General features: G+C 37.9%; 1 long non-coding RNA gene across 1 annotated transcript; it reads right to left on the bottom strand.

Moving 5' to 3' along the window:
- Positions 1-4,193: 4,193 nt before the first annotated feature.
- LOC110905367 lies at positions 4,194-5,464 on the bottom strand. The gene is made up of 3 exons (XR_002573056.2): positions 5,330-5,464; positions 4,742-4,795; positions 4,194-4,478 (listed from the first exon to the last, which is right to left on the bottom strand). It is a non-coding gene; the product is annotated as an uncharacterized LOC110905367 (long non-coding RNA).
- Between the last annotated feature and the right edge of the window lie 3,484 nt (positions 5,465-8,948).

The following is an 8,948-nucleotide window of genomic DNA, read 5'->3' as shown; positions in this document are numbered from 1 at the left end:
TACACGGATTCCGCACGTGATACGTGATATTTGCAGTCATCGGGATTACGAAATCGATCCGGAAACGAACATACAATATTCATACAAATTCAGTAAAAAAACCAAAAAAAAAACCATTCTCTTCAAATCTAATCGACAAGACAATGATGATTCGTCGAAATCATAATATCCCTGCCATCCTAAACCCAGTAGAAACCCTAGTGCTGTCGAGGCGGCGATGCCACCGCCAAACCACCGTGAGAGAGAGGGAACGATAGGAACTGTCCATCTTCGTCTGGTGTTAAATGGAATAGGCTCTCTATAATGATGGTGAGCTTAAAAAGCCATCATTATTGCTTGCGATGCAACCAAAAGAGTTCTAGGGTTTGTTTCTAGCCGCCAGGGATAGGAGACACGAATAGAAAATCAATAGAAAAATTAGTGTTAGATTTGGGTGAGAATTCAAGAAGGAAGAAGGTGAGAAACATGAGACATGATGATACATCAGAACATAAATTAGGGTTAGAAAAGAGCGTGTGAGAGAAGGAACGAATGTGAGGAAGGAGAATTGAAGAAAAGAAATTGTCGCTCAAAATTTTATTCTCTTGATTAAGAGGCACATCAGCTTTTTGGAGACATCTATGTTGCTAAGATGTATTCTTTTAGTATAGTACATAGATTATACGATTTTTAATTTTCCTTTTGAGGTTGATTTTATAATTGTAAATTTGCCTCTAACTTTTACAAAGAGTGAATATACATGTACTCAAGCAATTGTTGTCTTATAAATGACATGAAGATTAACAACCCATATATATCTATATAATTAGGTCTAGCAATATGCAAATTATTAATAGTATAATATAAAAATATATTATAAAGAGGCCGGTTATTGTACAAAATGGCTTAACGTACGCTGCGTATGAGATTCAGTATCAACATGCGAAATTTGGTTTATAGCATGCTACTTTCATTTTTTACATGCGATTTCACTTTCTTTCTGTACATCAGATTTTGAGGGTTTTTTTTTTTTTTTTTTTTTGAACATGCGATTTCCCTTTTTATGTAACATGCGATTTTCAGGTTTTTTGAAACATGTGATTTTCATCTTTGGTAACATAACGTGCGATTTTGCCATCGTGTACGCAGTGTACATTAAGGCATATTGTACGATATACTTTTTCTAATTATGGGTCTATGTAAAATTGTAAAAGGTTTTATTTTATTTTATAAAGTTTCGAGAACGTTAATTTCTGACGGTTTAGCAGGCCCACTATTGTAAAACAAGGTCTCGGGGGCCGAGTACTACCTAAGTAATCGTTACAAGGTAGGCTACCGCGGCCCAAGTACTCTCGACCTAGGCCGAGTACTCTCGATCTAGGCCGTACTTCACGAGTACTCTCAACTCCGACTAGGGAGCGTATAACGACTTTTGCAACCATGAACGTGCCGCAACCCACGCGCGAGCTTATTACTAGTGTAGGAAAAAAAATACATTGCAAGAGTACGTATAAAAGAAGATTAGTGAAGAACAACTCCTTGTTGAAAACCAACAAATTAATATAGAGTAAGTTAATTAACATTCATATGGACCATTGTAAAGAAAAGTTTTTAAAAAGTGGGCTCTCTATTTTCTTATAACTGTACAATATGTTACCAACTTTTATCACAAAATGTGTTGTTACAAATATTTTGAATCCATGGGCTTAAGTTAAAGTAGTAATTGGATTAATATTGTATACATGTTGGGCTTCGAAAGGTTTACAGGTTTGGAAGTGGGCTGCGATTGATAGTTTGGTATTCGGGCCAACAAATAATAAAAGATAAAACTAGTAATAAAATCCACGCGCATTGCTTCGCGGTACATCGCAAATGTTGAACAGATTAGTCCGAGCGTTATGTCCGAGTTTTTTTTTTTTCCAAATAACCATATGAAAACGTTTCAATTGAACGCAATGTTACCTATATAGTATTACGGTTAGAGCAAAACGTAAAGTGAATCTTATACCCTATAATGATAACGTATTATATGCGACCCGACTAACTTAAATTTATATCGTCAAGTCAAAATGTATTATATGCAACCCGATTAATATGTAGGAAATGTACAAAATAAAGCACGAAAGTGTGCATCAAATTCACATCAAAACGTAGACAAACTCGGATTTATACAAAAAAAAAGTATACCAAGACAATCGAATATTGTACCGACCATACGACATGATTATGTATGACTTATTATCGACCATTTACGTTAACATAGACCAACTTGAATTTTTGACCTAACTCGTTTTCAAACAAAAATTTGCGCCAAAATTTACTGTAGGATCAAATCGAGCCAAAAATCTGATTTTGTATAAAAATAAAGATGAACACACACAAAATGAACTTGAAAAACCCACTAGATTGATTTGCACAAATGATGATACAATTAGCCCCCAAATCTCTAGTAAAGTGTGTTGCCAAAACCCTAATCATCTCTATCTATTTATAGCCTTACCATTTTTGGCTAATTACAATTAGGACCCTCGAGATTAAAACTTACCAAAAGTAGCAATAAACATGAAGACTAACTAAATAAGATAATAAATATATTTTGTTTAAAACAAAATATATTTAACTATCCAAAGCAATAAAACTATCATATCTCGAACGTTCACACGCCATATCTTTCTTCGATCTTCTCGTGTCGACTTGTGCGTTGACTTTGACTTGCTGGCGTTAACTTTGTTGACTTGATTCGTTGATAACATTAGACTACATGATTTAGACCCAACAATCTCCCCCTTAGGCTAATGTTATCAAACTCTTGCATCATCTTTAGAACCGTCAACATCATGCATGATGTGATCTTCAATTTGGCAAGCTTCAGTCTCAATTTTAGACCCAACAATCTCCCCCTAGACTGATACTTTCCAATTTTTCTTCACTGAAGATCTTCTTTTGACACTTTGCTCTTTGAGTACTTTATCTGGATAAGCTCCCCCTTTTTGCATGCATCATCTTTGACAAACAGGAACAACCTTTTTCAACTCTCTTTAGCTTGAGTGAATCAGAAGACTTAGGAGGAGGATTCCTAGCTTGGTGTCTTCTACAATCTTCAGGAAACCGGTGCTTTGGTCTGGTATCTTGCTCAATTGATGACCGGCCATCATTGCAGCAAATAGTCGAAGTAACCTGTTCACAGATATAAACACAACTCCACATTTTCTTTTAGACTGATTCAAAGTACAGACAAAACCGTATTCATCTGTGTTATGCAATGGAAAGAGTATCTCAAGCGGTTTGAGACACGATTGATGTGATATGGAAGACTTAGAAAAACAACTGTACACAAATCAAAATATTTTTGGATTTTAGATATATATATATATATATATATATATATATATATATATATATATATATATCTTTCAACCTTTGAGATATAGAGCTGATCAAATACAAGATCATACCAACTTGAAAAGCCTAGTCACACTTCAAATTTCTTTAGGATAACTACGACTTAAGAACGATTGCTGGTATGTTTGTCCGCTTAAATCCATGCACCCTTCTTTCGACATACATCCGGTGAACTTGTTATCATGTTTTGGTAAATATTGACAAAAATTCGATGGCCCCCACACAGGCCATTTAGAATAGAAAACATTACGCCTGTGAGTCCCACGTCAGGACATACCCCCGCGATCAAGGTATGCACAAAGGTTCCTCATAACGGGTGAGTATATTGGTTTCATTCTCTTCAACGATAGAGCAGAGATCAGGTCTGTACTTTCGTACAACAGAAATCCCAAGGACTACCGAGGGCTAAGACAGATAGTTTGGTGAACAGGTCAGTACTTCCGTACAGCAGAGTGACCAAACTAATCTATCTAAGGTTTTGGCCAAATTTGGCACTTATTATGAAAAGGGTTTGGCCTTACTTTTTTAAGGCACTTATTATGAAAAGATATCATAGCGTCTAGGTCAGCATGTATCTGGATGCAGCAGAAGAACGACTATGATATCCCCGAATGAAACACCAATATAAAGACCCGAAATCTCGGACTTTGACAATCTGTTAACGCAAGATTCAAGATCATTAAGCCATATGCCGCAACGTGTTACCCACAAGAATGCATAATGCTGTGGAAATCCATAATTTTTGTGTAGACTTTATCTTTATCACCAAGATTGTAAGGTCTAAAACTTAAAAAGACACTAACGAACTTGCATTTGACAAAATAGTAAACGGGTCGAATAATTCATAAGTAAATTTTTGCATTAACCAACTATATAGTTATGAACAAGTTTTGAACCCCAAACGTTTCACAAAATATAACCAAGTTCTTGACTACAAGTTCGACATCTAACTACTTCCGGGTTAACTTACATACAAAAGACCCGTTTTTAACGAAAGAAAACATTTAACAAAAGTTTAGACCATGACTAGAGACTTCGCGGAAGCGTGCATCACAAGTGTGTTCGGTCCAACCATGCCATCCATCAAGTAGCTTTACCTACATACAACCAACCAAATAGACATTTCAATTAGATAATTCATACAACCTCTAGTTATTAGTCGAACTACAATATACTCTTTTTCAACCGTCATTCGAACATGAACTCCTCAACTTAGCACAACATCCTTTCTTGCTTATTCGACCCATATCCATATCATGTATAGACTTACATTAAGCTCATTACAATTATGCAACTTTGACAAAAGAACGACGCATCACATTGTTACATGCTAATAATATTTTGTAAGCGAAGAACTTACCTTTGTCGTTGTTTGTATGTGATCCGGAGTGACTCGAGCTTTCTTCTTTAATCCCTATATCCAAAAATCACATGCTTTAGGTTCATGTCATTCTTTTCATTCCAATATCAACATACTTTCATTAACAAACAACCGATTCTCTATTCTAACCATTCAACATTGTAAATCCTATGATTAATTCATTCGAGCATTTTGACAAACACTTGGCGTGCATACTAATAATTAAGCATAATGTACAACTATTTTATGCCCAATTGACCCATTCATATTAATAACTCTAATAACATCAATTTCACTCAACATCTCATATAACCTTCATCCTAATTCAATTCCCCATATCGAAATTAAGCAAGAACATCATCATACAACATTTTTATACCAATTTTTACAACAAGATTTCATATTACATAGAACCATCATCTTGATCTAAGTGGGTTTTCTCTTTAAACACCAAATTTAACATTCTTCAAGGATTTATCATATTCCAAATGGTGATTCTAACTCATTATCCTACTAATTTCATCTAGACCCTAGGATTTCTTGAAACCCCAATTATCCAAGATTACCAAAACATAAAATTCATGTTACCTTGAGCTTTGTTAGGACTAAATGATCAAGAATCCATTAACATGCAAGGGTTATGGCCATAATTAGGGCTTCAATTTGCTAACTTTGTGAAGATGAGGGGAGTTCTTCTCTCCTTCTTGTTCCTGGCGACCCAACACACGCATATGTGGGTGTGTTGTGTGTTTTCCAGTGTTTAAAAAACCTATCTTTCATTTTTACCCATTCCACCCCTCAAGTATACACACTTAATTTTAAATGGCCAGCACTTATTCTTTTTAGTTAAAATCCTAACTCACATTCTAACTCGGTTCATTTCCTAGTTATATCTTATGACATACTATAGCAATGTATATATATATATATAAACACATATAATTAAATTTTGGGGCGTTACAAGTCCACCCCCCTTAAGAAAGGTTTCGTCCCTGAAACCTAACGTCGGGTAGAACTTCCTCATTTCCTCTTCCGGTTCCCAAGTGAGATCGGACCCTTTTCTGTGTTGCCATTGGTCTAGAACTTGCTTGATTTCCTTGTTGCGAAGAGTCTTTACTTTGGAATCCTTTATAGCTACCGGTCTTTCTATGTAATTCATTTTCTCGTCTATTTCAATGTCTTCAAGCGGCACATGAGCCGTTTCATCTGCTAAACATTTTCGTAATTGTGACACATGAAAGGTATTGTGAATCCCTTCTAATGAGGAAGGTAATTCTAACCGGTAGGCTACCTTTCCAACTCGAGCTAAAATCCTAAACGGTCCGATATATCGAGGACCCAACTTTCCTCGCTTACGAAATCGAATCATGCCTTTCCACGGGGACACCTTCAAGAACACTCGGTCCCCCACTTGGAACTCAATAGGGCGTCTTCTTTTATCCGCATAGGACTTTTGTCGGTCTTGCGTCGCTTTTAATCGAGCCCGTACGACGTCGATCTTTTCATTGGTTATCACCACTACATCATTTGGTGCGAGTTCCCTTTGCCCTATTTCTCCCCAACAAACAGGGGTTCTACACCTTCTCCCATACAACATCTCATATGGCGCCATTTGTATGCTACTTTGGTAGCTATTATTATACGAAAATTCCACTAATGGCAAATGTTCATCCCAGTTTCCCCCGAAATCCATCACGCATGCTCTCAACATGTCTAAGAGAGTTTGAATCGTTCGTTCGGATTGGCCGTCCGTTTGTGGGTGGTATGCGGTACTCACATGCAATTGGGTACCCATTCCTTCATGAAATTTTCGCCAGTAACGGGAGGTGAATCGCGTATCCTGGTCTGAAACAATAGACACCGGTACACCATGGCGAGAAACAATCTCATTCACATAAATTTCCGCTAACCTTTCCGAGGAAAAAGTCTCCCGAATGGGTAGAAAATGGGCGCTTTTAGTAAGGCGGTCGACAATGACCCATATTGCGTCATGCCCTTCCTTTGTCTTTGGCAGTTTGGTTACAAGGTCCATGGACACATTTTCCCATTTCGATACCGGAATTTCTAAGGGTTGCAATTTTCCGTATGGTTTTTGATGTTCCGCCTTAACTTGAGAACATGTCAAGCACTTAGATACATACTTAACAATGTCGTGTTTCATTCTTGGCCACCAAAAATTTTCTTTCAAATCTCGGTACATTTTAGTGGCTCCCGGATGAACCGAGTACCGGGACTTGTGTGCTTCTTCCAATAATAAGGTCTTCGCTTCACAGTGTCGCGGTATCCAAATCCGCGCAAACCTCGTTCTTAACCCACTTGCGTTTACTTCAAATTCATTTTCAAACCCTTTCGTTCTTTCACTTTTTGGATCACCAACATTTAAGGACTTATCTTGCGCCTCTCGTATTGTTTCAAGAAGGTTCAGGGTAACTATCATTCTCATTGATTTCACTCGAATAGGTGGTGGGTATTCCTTCCGACTAAGTGCATCCGCCACAACATTAGCTTTACCCGGATGGTAAAGAATGCCACAGTCATAATCTTTAATCAATTCCAACCATCTCCGTTGCCTCATATTGAGATCTTTCTGCTCGAAGAAGTATTTAAGGCTTTTGTGGTCTGAATAAATTGTACACTTTGTTCCATACAAATAATGCCTCCAAATTTTTAAGGCAAACACTACCGCCGCCAGTTCGAGATCGTGGGTTGGATAGTTAGTTTCATGTTGCTTTAGTTGTCTTGAAGCGTAGGCAATAACCTTACCTCGTTGCATCAAGACACAACCCAACCCTTGATGGGACGCGTCCGCGTATACAACTAAGTCTTTCGTTCCCTCTGGTAGGGTTAATACGGGGGAGCTTGACAATTTCTCCTTTAACATTCGAAAAGCCTTCTGTTGATCATCATTCCATTCGAACCTTTCTTCTTTCTTTGTCAGTTTAGTTAAAGGAAGGGCTATTTTGGAGAAGTCTTGGATGAACCTCCGATAATAGCCGGCTAGACCTAGGAAACTTCTTACTTCACTAACAATCTTCGGGGTTACCCATTTCATCAGGGCTTCCACCTTAGAGGGATCCACCAAAATCCCCTTTTTGTTAATTACGTGACCTAAAAATTGTACTTCCCTAAGCCAAAACGCACATTTAGAAAACTTAGCATATAATCTTTCCCTTCGAAGCGTCTCAAGTACCTGACGTAAATGACTTGCATGTTCAGACTCGCTACGAGAGTATACTAAAATGTCATCAATAAACACTATGACGAACTGATCTAACATATTTCGGCATACCCTATTCATTAGATCCATAAAAGCAGCCGGAGCGTTAGTTAACCCGAATGACATTACCAGGAATTCGTAATGTCCGTAGCAAGTTCTGAACGCAGTCTTAGGTACATCCTCTTCCCTTACTCGTACTTGATGGTAGCCCGATCGCAAGTTGATTTTTGAAAACCAACTTGCCCCTTGTAGTTGATCAAAGAGATCATCTATTCTCGGAAGTGGGTATCGGTTCTTTACCGTGAGTTTGTTAAGTTCATGGTAGTCGATGCACATTCTCATCGACCCATCTTTCTTTTTAACGAACAAAACAGGCGCTCCCCACGGGGACACGCTCGGGCGTATGAAACCCTTGTCAAGAAGTTCTTGTAATTGGACCATTAATTCCCGTACTTCCGCGGGTGCCAACCGGTAAGGGGCCTTGGCTACTGGTTTGGCATTTGGTTCTAATTCGATACGAAATTCGACTTCCCGATCAGGTGGAAGTCCCGGCAATTCGTCCGGAAATACATCCGGGTATTCATTCACTATCTTAGTATCTTCAATTCTTAAGGCTCCTAATTTAGTATCGACAACATAGGCTAAAAATGCTTTACTTCCATTACTCACGTACTTAACTGCTTCTAAGATAGTACAAAATTTTGCCCCTACTTCCCTTTCCCCATAAATGGTTACCCGTTTCCTTTTAGGAGATGTCACATGAATAATTTTGTTTTCGCATAAAATTTCCGCGTGATAACGGGATAACCAATCCATACCTACCACTACCTTAAATTCTCCCAAAACCATAGGAATCAAATCAATATCAAAATCTTCGTCCTCTATAGTGATTCTACAACCTCTACATATTTCGTGCAAAAGGTAACTCTTACAATCGGCATTTTCTACTTCGAGTGGTGTACACATTCTTTCTATCGTGAATAGGGGGAA

Source organism: Helianthus annuus, chromosome 11, assembly GCF_002127325.2.
Source record: "Helianthus annuus cultivar XRQ/B chromosome 11, HanXRQr2.0-SUNRISE, whole genome shotgun sequence".
NCBI lineage: Eukaryota > Viridiplantae > Streptophyta > Magnoliopsida > Asterales > Asteraceae > Helianthus > Helianthus annuus.
This window is presented reverse-complemented; position numbering and strand designations above follow the sequence as displayed.